Consider the following 14300-nt stretch of genomic DNA (forward strand, 5'->3'; position numbering starts at 1 on the left):
TGGTTAGTATACTCATTTTCACTATATTGATTCTTCCAATCCATGAACATGGTATATTTCTTCAACTATTAGTGTCCTCTTTGATTTCTTTCACCAGTGTTTTATAGTTTTCTATATATAGATCTTTAGTTTCTTTAGGTAGATATATTCCTAAGTATTTTATTCTTTTCATTGTAATGGTGAATGGAATTGTTTCCTTAATTTCTCTATTTTCTCATTATTTGTGCATAGGAATGCAAGGAATTTCTGTGTGTTGATTTTATATCCTGCAACTTTACTATATTCATTGGTTAGCTCTAGTAATTTTCTGGTGGAGTCTTTAGGGTTTTCTATGTAGAGAATCATGTCATCTGCGAACAGTGAGAGTTTTACTTCTTTTCCAGTTTGGATTCCTTTTATTTCTTTTTCTGCTCTGATTGCTGTGGCCAAAACTTCCAAAACTATGTTGAATAGTAGTGGTGAAAGTGGGCATCCTTGTCTTGTTCCTGACTTTAAGGAAAATGCTTTCAATTTTTCACCATTGAGGATAATGTTTGCTGTGGGTTTGTCATATATAGCCTTTATTATGTTGAGGTCTGTTCCTTCTATTCCTGCTTTCTGGAGAGTTTTTATCATAAATGGATGTTGAATTTTGTCAAAGGCTTTCTCTGCATCTATTGAGATAATCATATGGCTTTTATTTTTCAGTTTGTTGATGTGGTGTATTACTTTGATTGATTTGCAGATATTGAAGAATCCTTGCATCCCTGGGATAAAGCCCACTTGGTCATGGTGTATCATCTTTTTAATGTGTTGTTGGATTCTGATTGCTAGTATTTTGTTAAGGACTTTTGCATCTATGTTCATCAGTGATATTGGCCTGTAGTTTTCTTTTTTTGTGGCATCTTTGTCAGGTTTTGGTATTAGGGTGATGGTGGCCTCATAGAATGAGTTTGAAAGTTTACCTTCCTCTGCAATTTTCTGGAAGAGTTTGAGCAGGATAGGTGTTAGCTCTTCTCTAAATTTTTGGTAGAATTCAGCTGTGAAGCCGTCTGGACCTGGGCGTTTGTTTGCTGGAAGATTTCTGGTTACAGTTTCAATTTCCATGCTTGTGATGGGTCTGTTAAGATTTTCTATTTCTTCCTGGTCGAGTTTTGGAAAGTTGTACTTTTCTAAGAGTTTGTCCATTTCTTCCACATTGTCCATTTTATTGGCATATAATTGCTGATAGTAGTCTCTTATGATCTTTTGTATTTCTGTGTTTTCTGTTGTGATCTCTCCATTTTCATTTCTAATTTTATTGATTTGAATTTCCTCCCTTTGTTTCTTGATGAGTCTGGCTAATGGTTTGTCAATTTTATTTATCCTTTCAAAGAACCAGCTTTTGGCTTTGTTGATTTTTGCTATGGTCTCCTTTGTTTCTTTTGCATTTATTTCTGCCCTAGTTTTTAATTTCTTTCCTTCTACTAACCCTGGGGTTCTTCATTTCTTCCTTTTCTAGTTGCTTTAGGTGTAGAGTTAGGTTATTTATTTGACTTTTTTCTTGTTTCTTGAGGTATGCCTGTATTGCTATGAACTTTCCCCTTAGCACTGCTTTTACAGTGTCCCATAGGTTTTGGGTTGTTGTGTTTTCATTTTCATTCGTTTCTATGCAAGTTTTGATTTCTTTTTTGATTTCTTCTGTGATTTGTTGGTTATTCAGCAGCGTGTTGTTCAGCCTCCATATGTTGGAATTTTTAATAGTTTTTCTCCTGTAATTGAGATCTAATCTTACTACATTATGGTCAGAAAAGATGCTTGGAATGATTTCAATTTTTTTGAATTTACCAAGGCTAGATTTATGGCCTGGAATGTGATCTATCCTGGAGAAGTTTCTGTGTGCGCTTGAGAAAAAGGTGAAATTCATTGTTTTGGGATGAAATGTCCTATAGATATCAATTAGGTCTAACTGGTCTATTGTATCGTTTAAAGTTTGTGTTTCCTTGTTAATTTTCTGTTTAGTTGATCTATCCATAGGTGTGAGTGGGGTATTAAAGTCTTCCACTCTTATTGTGTTATTGTTACTTTCCCCTTTCATACTTGTTAGCATTTGTCTTACATATTGCAGTGCTCCTATGTTGGGTGCATATATATCAGAACTTATCTTTTTAAACTTAATAATAAGAAGACAAACAACTTGATTTTTCAAATGAGTAAAACATGCAAACAAATATTTCACCAAAGAAAATACATGGATGCCAAACAAGCACATAAACAAATTCTCAATATCTTTAGTCATTAAAGGAATACAACTTGAAACCACATTGAGATGCTACTTTACTTTCCTTGGAATGACCAAAATTTAAAAGACTGACAATATCTAGTGTTGGTGAGAATGTGGAATAACTGGCATTCTCATACATTGTGGGTGAGAATGCAAAATGGTACAGCCATTTTGGAAAATGTTTGGGGTACACACCATCTAGCAATTCTACTCATAAGCAATTACCCAGAGAAATGAAAACAGACTTCCACACAATTTTTGTATGCAAATGTTCATAGCCACTCTATTATGCTCAATGCCTGGGGGGGAAAATCCAAATGTCCATGGACCTGTGAATGCATTAAGAATATTATAGGACATCCACACAATGGAATACTATTCAGCAAACAAATGAGAAAGATAATGCTACCTGCAATAACATGCATGAATCTCAAAAGCAGTTCAGAAACAAACTACATAACTGCTGCCAGGCAGAGAAGGAATGAATTCTGCCTTCCTCCATCTTTTTTTCTATTGGGACCCTCAACAGATTTGATGATCCTGGGCATCAGGCATAGTTCCACTGGTAAAGAGTCTGCCTGCAATGCAGGAGACCCTGGTTCAATTGCTGGGTCAGGAATATCTGCTGGAGAAGGGATAGGCTACCCACTCCAATATTCTTGGGCTTCCCTGGTGGCTCAGCTGGTAAAGAATCTGCCTGCAATGCAGGAGACCTGGGTCTGATCCCTGGGTTGGGAAAATCCCCTGGAGAAGGTAAAGGCTACCCATTCCAGTATTGTGGCCTGGAGAATTCCATGGACTGCATAGTCCATGGGGTCGCAAAGAGTCCGACATGACTGAGTGACTTCACTTACTCACTTACTTATCCTCATTGAGGAAGGCCATCTGTTTGACTGAGTCTGCCAATTCAAACACTAACCTCATTTATATACACTGTTACTGACACACCCAGAAATAACGGTTAGCCAAATATCTAGGCACCCCATAGCCTAGTCAAGTTAACACATAAACTATCACACTTTCCTTAAAACTTTTAACCCTAATCTGGGTTAGAAACCTTCTTTGGGCCTCCCACTACACCCCGAGAATACCACTATCATTACAAAATTGAGTCAAGCCAGGATAAATTACCCAAATTTAATGACATTCTTTCTCCCAGTTTCTGAGCTCCGGAAGTTCCTTATGCTTTCACATCTGAGTTCCAGTTCTCTTCCTACAGCATCAGCAAATCTCAGGTCTCCCCTGCCCTTGTAAGCTTCAGGGTGTGCTCCATGTTATGGTCTCAGCTATTCCCTCCCTCCCTCTACTGCTAGAAGAAACTGTGGGGACCTTTGGGTCCCAGGAGTTGAGGGAGCAAGGAAGGTGGTCTACCACTCAGGCTCAGCTCTTGATTTCTTTTGTTCTTCTCAAAAACCTAAAAAAACTTCAGTTGCATCTTCTACTCTCATGGAGGCCAGTCTCCTGCAAATACCTGTTCAGTAAGTCTGAGCAAGACATTCATATTCAGCCCCATCCTTGGCTTGTGTCAGACATAATTGTACTCTAAAATCCTAAAATAATTTTGCACCATCCCAGCTGGAAGTTACAAAATGCTCTCTCCTAATTTGACATTGCAGCAAGCCCAGTTATCCTCTCCCAGTTCCTGGAATCCCCATCTAAGCAGTGGTTCACCTTTGGCTGTGGGCCTCAGATGAGCACAGAGATACTCCCAGGAGCCACCAGCCAGCATGGCCACAGAGCCCTTCCTATCAACCACCTTCAGAACACAATCAGACCCAAAACCAGGAGAACCCATCCCTGGAATGCCTTCCCCTCCAGTCTACTTCCTTCTCAAAGTCTCCAGCTATCAATGCAGTGGCTTCCCACAGATTTTCTCTCGGTGGGGAAAAGAAAATTCTGCCATATACCTAACACTTACCAGCATGACTTTCTGCTTATTTTAATGTCAGTCCCACGAGCATCTTGAAGGTAAGTACCAAACCTTGCTCATTGTCATCCTCCCAGTGTCCAGAGCAGTATTTGCCACATACCAAATTAAAAAAAAAAAAAAAAGAATGCCCCATAGTTCTCTTGAATTAGAAGAAGAATACAAGATTATGATTTATTCCCCACTCCAGTAGTCTTGTCTGGAGAATTCCATGGACAGAGGAACCTGGTGAGCTACAGTCCATGGGGTCCGACAGTCATATTGGACCCAACGGAGCATCTACACACACACACACACACAATTTATTCCAAGCACAAATCTTCAAGCAAGTCCATGAAAAGGTGGCTGTAGAAAGGCTTTAGGCATTCACCATCCCATCCCCATCAGATATTATTTGAGGTGTAAGAATGCCCAGAAGTTTTGGTGCAATGCTGAATCTGTACTGAGGGAAAGGCTTCTATTTTCATGGTAGGACTTAACTTGTGGGTCAAAAACAAGAAGATAAACTGGGCAGGAATGAGAAATGTTAGCTGAAAGATGGGGGAAGAGAAGAGAGCAGGGTAGAGACACACTGGATTGTGAAAAAAAAAAAAAACTGATAATTTGCACTCTACACATGCGCCCCGACTGTCACCTCTATCTAGACTTTAAGTTCATTTAAGAAGCAGGCTGGTTCCCACCCTTCCTACTCACAGGCTTAGTCTCCATGGCCCCTGTTTTCCAAGGGCTTCAGTCCTCTGGCAGACAGATCAACAGAGCTCTACTGCAGTTCCATTTCTGTCCTCCCCTGCAATGAATACCCTCCAGCCTTCTTTCACACCGTGTGAATTAAAAGCACTTCAGTGAGAAATTTACTGAAGGAATACAGTTTCAAGGCCATTTGGCAGCCATGTGGTGTCAGTGGTACCAGCAGCGGTTCACCTTTGGCTGTGGGCCTCAGATGAGCACAGAGATGCTCCCAGGAGCCACCAGCCAGTGGCCACAGAGCCCTTCCTAGCAACCATCTTCAGAACACAATCAGACCCAAAACCAGGGGAACCCATCCCTGGGATGCCATCCCCTCCAGCCTACTTCCTTCTCAAAATCTCCAGCTCTCAGTGTAGTGGCTTCCCACAGGCCTTCTCTCAGGGAAGAGGAGAGGTTTGCACCACCCCTCCCCCTTCTCCATTTTTGAAATGGCTCCAGGAGTACCAGATGTACAGACTCTTCCAGAAGGGTGTTGGAGGAGAGTGCAGCGCACTGAGAGCACCGAGGTGCCCTGATTATGCAAGGAATATGAGAGCCCCTCTATTCATCACCTCGAGGTAGACTATTAAACCTCTGGAAGCCTTCCACACGGTTTAGGAATGGAGATCCATTATGCCCTCCCTCAGGTTCCATTGAACACCAGCGAAGAAACATATGGTGAGTCAGTTCTAATGGAATTCCACACCACATGCCGGCTCTGCGCACAGCGCCGGGCGGGGTAGGGAAAGCTGGCCCCAAGCAGCCTTTGATGGCAGCTTCTCTGAGCACTTTCTGCGACAGGATTTTCTTGCTTCCACCATGTAGCGATGGGAGGCTGGGGGAATTTGTCATCTTCTAACAAAGAATTTGTTGAGGAGTGTAGCCATCGCTCTCTGTCCTCGTCTCTTAGATGAGTTCATTAGCTGACCTTGGGCCAGTCACTTCGCCCCTGACCCCCACCCTCACCCCCACCCCCAGCCAAACCTCAGTCTTCTTCTCCTTAAAATAGCCACAGACAATACACCACTCCGATTTCACATGTTTTTTAATAAGGAAACACCTCAGCAGAAAGAACAGTCTTTTGGAAAGCATTTCAGATTTGTGTCATTTACCATCACCATCCACCTCCCAGATTTTCTATCTCCAACCCATCTCTCTAAGATATAGGAGTCAACCACTCTCTTCTAAGGAAGGTTGAAACTAAAGCAATAAAACTAGAGTATTAATAGTAGTGATACCAAGAAAAAAAATTCTCCAAGACTACTAAAGATGAGCTCTAGAGTCAATTCCTCTTCAGCAGGTATTAATAGAATTTTAAGAACAAAAACCTACCTTCCCCTTTTGTCTTCCTTCTCCCTGACTCAAAAATAAATAAATAAATAAAAGTGATTATGGAGTGAGAGCCATACTGATGATTTTGACTGATCAACTGGAGAAATTTAGATAAATTTGGCTCTTCATTAACTGCAGCTGTTGGTTCTTTCAGTGCCTTAATGCAATTTATCATTTGAACGTGCTGGCTGAGGAGTGGTTCTCGAGTTTTCTTTTGCTTTCAATCGTTAATCCTAACAGTATGAATCCAATTTCTATAGTTAGCCTTGAAAAAAGTCCCTTTCCTCTCCTCTAAGGTTGTTCTTATTGAAAAGTTATGCTTTTAGAACAGTTTCTCTCTCTCTCTCTCTGTCTCAAACACACAGACATGCACTCATGCACGCACACATGAACGAGCACAGCACTATCAAGAAATTCCTATTCAAACCCAAATCCAGCTCCTGTGCCCTAAAAGGGCATGTATAAGAAACTCTCTGGAGGCAGCTCTCCGATTCCCACGCCCCCTCCCTGCCACCGCCCCAGCTTATCACAGTCCCCACGTACTTCCTTATTTAGCACATGCTGAATTTGGCCTCCAAATTCAAGCAAACAGAAGTAAGGTCTCCCTGGGCTTCTTTAAGTGGTAAAGAATCTGCCTGCCACTGCAGGAGACATGGGTTTGATCCCGGTCGAGAAAGATCCCATATGCCATGGAGCAACTAAGCTCATGTGTCATAACTATTGAGCCTGTGCTCTAGAGCCCAGAAGCCCCAGTTACTGAATCCATGTGCCGCAACTACTGAAGCTGGAGCGCCCAGAGAAGCTACCAAATGAGAAGCCTGCGCGCAGAAACTAGAGAGCAGCCCCTACTCCTCACCACTAGAGAAAACCCGCACACAGCAACAAAGACCCTGTACAGTCAATGAATAAAATTTTTTTTAAAACATAGGGGGGGAAAAAGGGCATCTGGCCTCCAAACCTCAATGAGATTTCCAGCTCCAGTGCACAAAAAGAAAGTTTTGTGGTTCCACATGACTTGTCTGTGAATGAGGGCTGTGAGGTGATAAATGACCTCCAAACAATATTGGCTTATTTAAACTAAACTATTATTCATTTATACAGGAGGATGAATCATGATGATCTGGATTTTAAAAAATGAAGGGGAGACAGCCTCAGAACTTGTTTCTTGCGGATATTCCAGGAGTAGCATGATGCTGGGCTTTATGTGGTTTCTCTTTATTCTTAGAACTTTAGTTACTGTCTTAATTATTACATTGTTTCTTTTGGAAGGGGGAGGAGAAACAGACAGACTGTATTCTCTCTTTTCATGCCATAATGGATTCAATGTCAAGAATAATTAAATGCCACAGGGTGGTAGCCACCAATGGATGCTGACATCTTTCAGGAAAACCCACCCAGGAAAGAAGAAAATAGAAACATCTCAGCATCTCTGTGTCTTTCCTGACTTCATTATGTAGGCGGAGATCCCAACATCTTAAACTAAAATGGAAAAAAAGAGCAGCACATCCTCTGTAAGCTATTAATTATCCTGTGTTTGGAATGAGAGTGTTCAGAAGAACAAACGTGGATGTTGTAACATTTTCCAAAGTAGAAGAAGCAGAGTGTTTACTCCTATGCATGCTGACAAAAGGAAGCCCCCCAAAATAAAGGTCACTCCAGAGAACTGAGAACCAAGATGGGGCATCTTCAAAGGTCCCCATTCTGAGTTTTCGAGGGAGCAAAGGTGGGCAAGGAAGTAAGGGAGATGTTACTGGCTAGTTTATCAACAACTGATTAAAAGGTTCTACTTCTAGTTCTAAGAACTAACTGCAAACAAAATCACTGATGCGTATCTGAGGTAGATGGGACTGAGTTAAGCACTGGAAAAGCACTAAAATCTTTTAGGAAAATCAGGAAACCAATGTCAGCCATGGTATGGACTCTGAAGTTCAAGTTCACCTTGAATTGCTAAAGCCAGGGCAGTGCTAAAGCTAATGCACTTTCAGGGCATTTTACTCACTCTAGCAAAAAAAAAAAAAAAAGTCATCATAGCACACATCAGTGATTTTAGTTCAGCAGAAAAGTTGGCCCCTCTGGGAGTAGCAAAATCTGTTAGACAAATGATAGCCTAGAAAATGTACTATCCTCTATAAGTTCCCAACACTCAGTGAAGAGCCTATTAATTTCCATGTGTTGAGCACAAGCCTCAGTTCTCCATACAACTTGAATGATAACTAATATCTCCACAACGTTACAATCACACACATCCCATCTCTTCTTTTTTTCATTTTGTGGGGGACTCTCCTCTCTCCCTGCCTGTCCCCCCAGTCTTCTTTACTATTAATATTAAGAACTTGTTCTTGATTCTGTATTTCCTTGTTTCAATATCCCATGCTTTGAGGAGCCAGTCGCTCACTCCTGGTTCACAGATGACGTACACAGATAAAGCAAAAGCCTTACCAAGTCAACAAGCAGGGCCAGGCCAGATGCTATCAGCTCTTCTGTGGGAAGTTGCGATGCAATCCCCTGAGCTATGAGGGAACCTGATGGGAACAGAGAGTGCAATTCTGTCATCCCAGCTGCAAAATAAATGTCAGATTTTTAAACACCAGCCCCAAGTCCTCCTTCCCTTTTTCTCTCAAGAGCCACCAACTAAACACTTGACTATAAGACGTGCCATGAAAACTCGGAGCTCTGCAGGAACCCCAAGACCCAGTACTTCTCCAGGATGCATCTCAGGTCAGAGATCTTTCCAAATGGCTCAGAATGGAAGGCCAAGGGCCTTCTTGGTTCTCCTTGAGGTGTTAGAATTCCTCCTCCTCACTCCCAAATGAGTACACACCACACCAGAAATTCCAGCCCACAAAACTAAATGCGACAGTGTTACACCCCAGGGTCCCAGGGTTCTTGACCTTCCCACATCAAAAGCAATAGCCTAGGGGCCTATTCAGACAACAAATTCAGGCAAGGCTTTATTGGGGTCCCTGCTACAGCAGTGGGGAGAAGGAAAAAACAGCATATTCCCTTGCTTGCTTACTTCTTGTTGGGGTCAAGTTTGTTCCTTCTGTGGGGTGAGGAGCTTCCCTGATAGCTCAGTTGGTAAAGAATCTGTCTCCAATGCAGGAAACCTGCGTTCGATTCCTGGGTTGGGAAGATCTGCTGGAGAAGGGATAGGCTACCCATTCCAGTATTCTGGCCTAGAGAATTCCATGGACTATAGAGTCCAAGATGTCGCAAAGAGTTGGGCACGACTGAGCAACTTTCATTTCACATGGGGTGAGGGTAGGGTTATGTCCAGGGGTCAGGCCAGAGGGGGAGCTTAGGTGGTTTGCCCACCCCTTAGATGCAGTTGTGTGCAGAGGGCATACACAGTACCCTGCTTTTGTTCCTGACACTCTGGTTTTCTTCCAGGCCCTTCAAAACTGTGGCAGTTGAGTTTCTTGATCTCTTTGTATCTCTTGGGACCAGAAATTTGCCCCGACTGTGCATGTACCAGTTATTTTTAGTCCCATACAGTTTCTTTGTAGTTTGTTTCTTGAGGAGAGGTGTGTCCAGGTGCAAGCATTACAGCTCTGCAGTGAAGGGTCCCAGGTCCCAGGCCTCTGTCAGCAACACAGCAGCAGGGTTCCAAGAAAGATTTATTCCACATCCCTCCAACCCAATCACTCCCTTTCAACCCTTTGCTCTGTGCTCTTCCCATCTCTGAATAGGGTGAGGAGTCAGAACAGAGCACACAGGACCCCAACATCAGCTCTCACTGTCTTATACCAGAAGCCTATTGAAAGAACATTGCCAGCACTCCACACCCACATAAAAAACAAAGCACAACAAATGTCATTAGTTTGTGTATCTCTTACCACCCAAGAAGATACTATCATCATGGCTACCACCCCAGTTTCTGGTTGGAAAACAACTACTCAATATTACTGTGCATAAGTCTGTAGCAAATGAATCAATAGTTATTTGAATACCTATTGTCATAGATACAAAATGCTTTATAGCCCAAGTTCAGTTTGAGTGCCATAGTTCAAATTCCTGACCTTGAAACAAAATTTGCAAACAACTGACTCTCCTGACCCCCAGAGAACTTTCCTTGGACACTCTGACCACCTTGGAGAAGCAAGCCTGTCCCCTACCAACTGGGCAATCAAGAACTTTCCACACTCCTGTCTGCCTCCTCAATGAGAAGTATGACTTTAAGAACTAGAGGGGAGATAAAGAGATGATGTACTCAGTAAATATTTATCGAGCCCCCAGTATGTTCCAGGCAGTGTTCAGGGACAAAAGACATAATGATAAACTGGGTGACCAGGCAGCTTACTCTCAATTGATTCATCCAGTCCTCACAATCTTGTGAGGTCTATAACCACATGACTTAACCAACAAAGAAAGGTAAGAAACTCATGCAAGCCCCTCCAAATAGAATGGATAGGATTGGGATTGAAATCCAGGTCTGCAAATTCCAAACCACTGTTCTTCCCAGGAGATCTCACTGCCCCCTGAGTTTGTAAGGGATGAATGCAAGATCAAGACCTGTCCTATTGTTCTCTTGCCTGTTATTAGAAAACTGGTAAGGAGATAATCTTGGGTGCCAATCATACCCACTCCTTGTTCAGTCCAGGGCTGGACCATTGTCAGTGGGAAAGGGGACCTCCTGTTGGTCCCCGCCACTGATAACACACGATCACATGCTGATGCCAAATGATCCAACAGGCCCATTTGTCCTCTGGGTATAAGCTTAAGCCACCAGCAATGCCAAGGACTCCAAAATAAAGTGTGAGGAAAAAAAATTTTTAAGAAGAGTTGATACTTTAAAAAATGAAAACACACCAACATAGTAAGATAAGAATTCTGTTAGATTTCTTTATGTGTTTTATAGAGCTTTGTGTTATTTTCACTCTGAATGACATAGAGAAAGAGGGATTCTAAAATCCTGTAGTGCTTGAGGCCTCTAAAACTCTTAATCTGACCTATGAGGGGCGCTTAGAAGAGTCTACTCAGGCCTGTCTTGTGTCCAAAAGAGAAGGTACACATTCGACCTCTGGTCTTTAGAAAGAGAAGGTATTATTATTCCCATTTTACATAAGTAACTGCAATACTAACCTCAGATATGCAGATGACACCACCCTTATGGCAGAAAGTGAAGAGGAACTAAAAAGCCTCTTGATGAAGTGAAAGTGGAGAGTGAAAAAGTTGGCTTAAAGCTCAACATTCAGAAAACGAAGATCATGGCATCCGGTCCCATTACTTCATGGGAAATAGATGGGGAAACAGTGGAAACAGTGTCAGACTTTATTTTGGGGGGCTCCAAAATCACTGTAGATGGTGACTGCAGCCATGAAATTAAAAGACGCTTACTCCTTGGAAGGAAAGCTATGACCAACCTAGATAACATATTCAAAAGCAGAGACATTACTTTGCCAACAAAGGTCTGTCTAGTCAAGGCTATGGTTTTTCCTGTGGTCATGTATGGATGTGAGAGTTGGACTGTGAAGAAGGCTGAGCGCCGAAGAATTGATGCTTTTGAACTGTGGTGTTGGAGAAGACTCTTGAGAGCCCCTTGGACTGCAAGGAGATCCAACCAGTCCATTCTGAAGGAGATCAGCCCTGGGATTTCCTTGGAGGGAATGATGCTAAAGCTGAAACTCCAGTACTTTGGCCACCTCATGCGAAGAGTTGACTCATTGGAAAAGACTCTGATGCTGGGAGGGATTGGGGGCAGGAGGAGAAGGGGACAACAGAGGATGAGATGGCTGGATGGCATCACTGACTCGATGGACGTGGATCTGGGTGAACTCCGGGTGTTGGTGATGGACAGGGAGGCCTGGCGTGCTGTGATTCATGGGGTTGCAAAGAGTTGGACACGACTGAGTGACTGAACTGAACTGAACTGCAATACACAATATAGTAAAATGACTTAGCCAAGGTCATACAGGAAAAGCTAATACTAGACCAGAAGCTGAGTTTTTCTGTCCCCTCCAGCACTGCTCTCTACCACCCTCCCTGAGAGTTGGGAGGATAAGTGCTATCAAAAGTACAAAAACTGGGGGTGCCAAGACACCAAGACAGTGAAGTGAGAGACTCAAGTCCCTGATCCCCAACAAAAATCAACAATTAGACAGCTATCCACGAACACAAAAAGCTCTAGGAGAGCTCAAGAGTCCATTTAAGAAAATTCAGCAATGCAGCAGAACAAAACACCTAAGAATAACCACACCAACAAGGCTGGAGGAACAGCTCCATTATGCCTGCAGCATCCCATCCCCCAGGCTAGCAGTGCTCAGCTCCAGGAGAGAATTTCCAGATACAAAAGTTCCTCTCACCAGAAAGGGAGAGAAGGGTGAGTGACCAGTGTCCCAGCCTTTTGGGGCACTCCACAAAGACCCACTTCAGTTTCATCCCACCCAGAGACCAGTAAAGCTGAAAGGTATAGAAACAGCAAGGAACAAGGAAGAAGAGCAAGGGCCACCACTATTAGTCACACTGTGGGGGTGACCAGGACTCCCAGAGACCTGTTCTGCACAGGACTGCAGCAGGTTTTGCCACTGAGAAATCAACAGCCAGCACAGCAGCTGTTGATGCCCTGCAGATTTCACCACCTTTTACCTCTCAGGTATTCCCATTTGTAGACTCCAGCCACCTAAGTCCCTCCATGCTCTCTTCCACCACTGCCCCCAGCAGAGCCTGGGACACACACCTGCTCAGGCTTTTGTGGTTGCACAAAAGGAGACATGAGCCTAGATGCCTGCAGCTGCTTCCTACCCCCTTGTGCATACTTGGAGCTGCATTTCCAGCCCTAGACTTGCACACCACCAGCCTGATTCTCATTACCAGCTTCTACTGCCACAAGCACAAATGTGGCAAGATCCTGTAGCCGCAAAAGTGCACATAAACAGCCAGGGCACCCAGAACTGCTTGTGGGCCTGGATCCAGCCCTGTTTCTTGTTACTGGTCCATACCACTGGGCTTACCTGCAGCGAGTTACTCCAGCAGTGCACCTGCACGCCCCAGCCTGATTTTCTTCATCAGCCTCCACTGCCAGGTGTTCGTGCATGGGAAGAACCTACAGTCGCAAGAGTACATATGAACAGCCAGCACCCCTGCAGCTGAAAGTATGCCTGCAGATGCCGCAGGTCCTTGATTCTAGTCCTAGCCCCCACCACTTTGTGAGTATCTACAACCAGCCCCGACTGCTACGTAGGCATCTGCAGCCAAAACTCACAGCTAAGTGTGTGTGCTCAGCTGGTTTTGGCCACCACTGCTGCCTGCCACGGACCCTAGCTACTGAACCTGGAGGTGCTGCCGAGGACACCACTGACGACCCGCTCCCTGCTCTGCAGCACTAGCCAAGCACCACACAGTTGTCGTGGCTGTGGACCCTGGTGGCCTGAGCCAGAGACTTTATGTCCTTCTGGAAACACAGTTGCCACACTCTCCTGCACTTGGCACTCCACATCAACATACCCAGGGTCACAGAATGATCTAGAGTGCTCCCACCTGCATGTGCAAGTCTTTCTGGAAATACCAAAGCCAGCAAATATAAAACCACCTACACAAGCCTATAGGAATCACACAATATTGGGAAAACATTACACCACCAAAGTAGCACAGCGAACTTCCAGTACATGATAACAAAGCAATGGAGACATATGAATTGCCCAACAAAGAACTCAAAATAATTGGTCTCAGAGAGCTACAAGAGAACAGAGATAAGTAATATAACTAAATCAAGACATCATTATAAGAACAAAATGAGAAATTCAACATAAAGATGGGAGACATAGAAAAGAACCAAGCAGAAATTTTTTTAGCTGAAGAATACAATGACTGAACTAAAAAAGTCAATAGAGAGCTTCAGCTTAGTTACCTCAAAAGCAGATCATTCAAAATTATCCAGTCAGGAGATCAAAAATAGAAAAATGAAAATGATAAAGAAAATCTACTTGAATAAGGAGAAGAAAGAAAAAAAGAGGCAAGAACCTTACTTACATAAATAATGATTGAGAAATTCCCAAACCTGGTGAGAGATTTGGATATCCACATTCATGAAGCTAATAGATTCCCCTATTATTTCAATCCAAAATTTCTTCTCCA

Source organism: Bubalus kerabau, chromosome 11 (genome assembly GCF_029407905.1).
Source record: "Bubalus kerabau isolate K-KA32 ecotype Philippines breed swamp buffalo chromosome 11, PCC_UOA_SB_1v2, whole genome shotgun sequence".
Classification (NCBI taxonomy): Eukaryota; Metazoa; Chordata; class Mammalia; order Artiodactyla; family Bovidae; genus Bubalus; species Bubalus kerabau.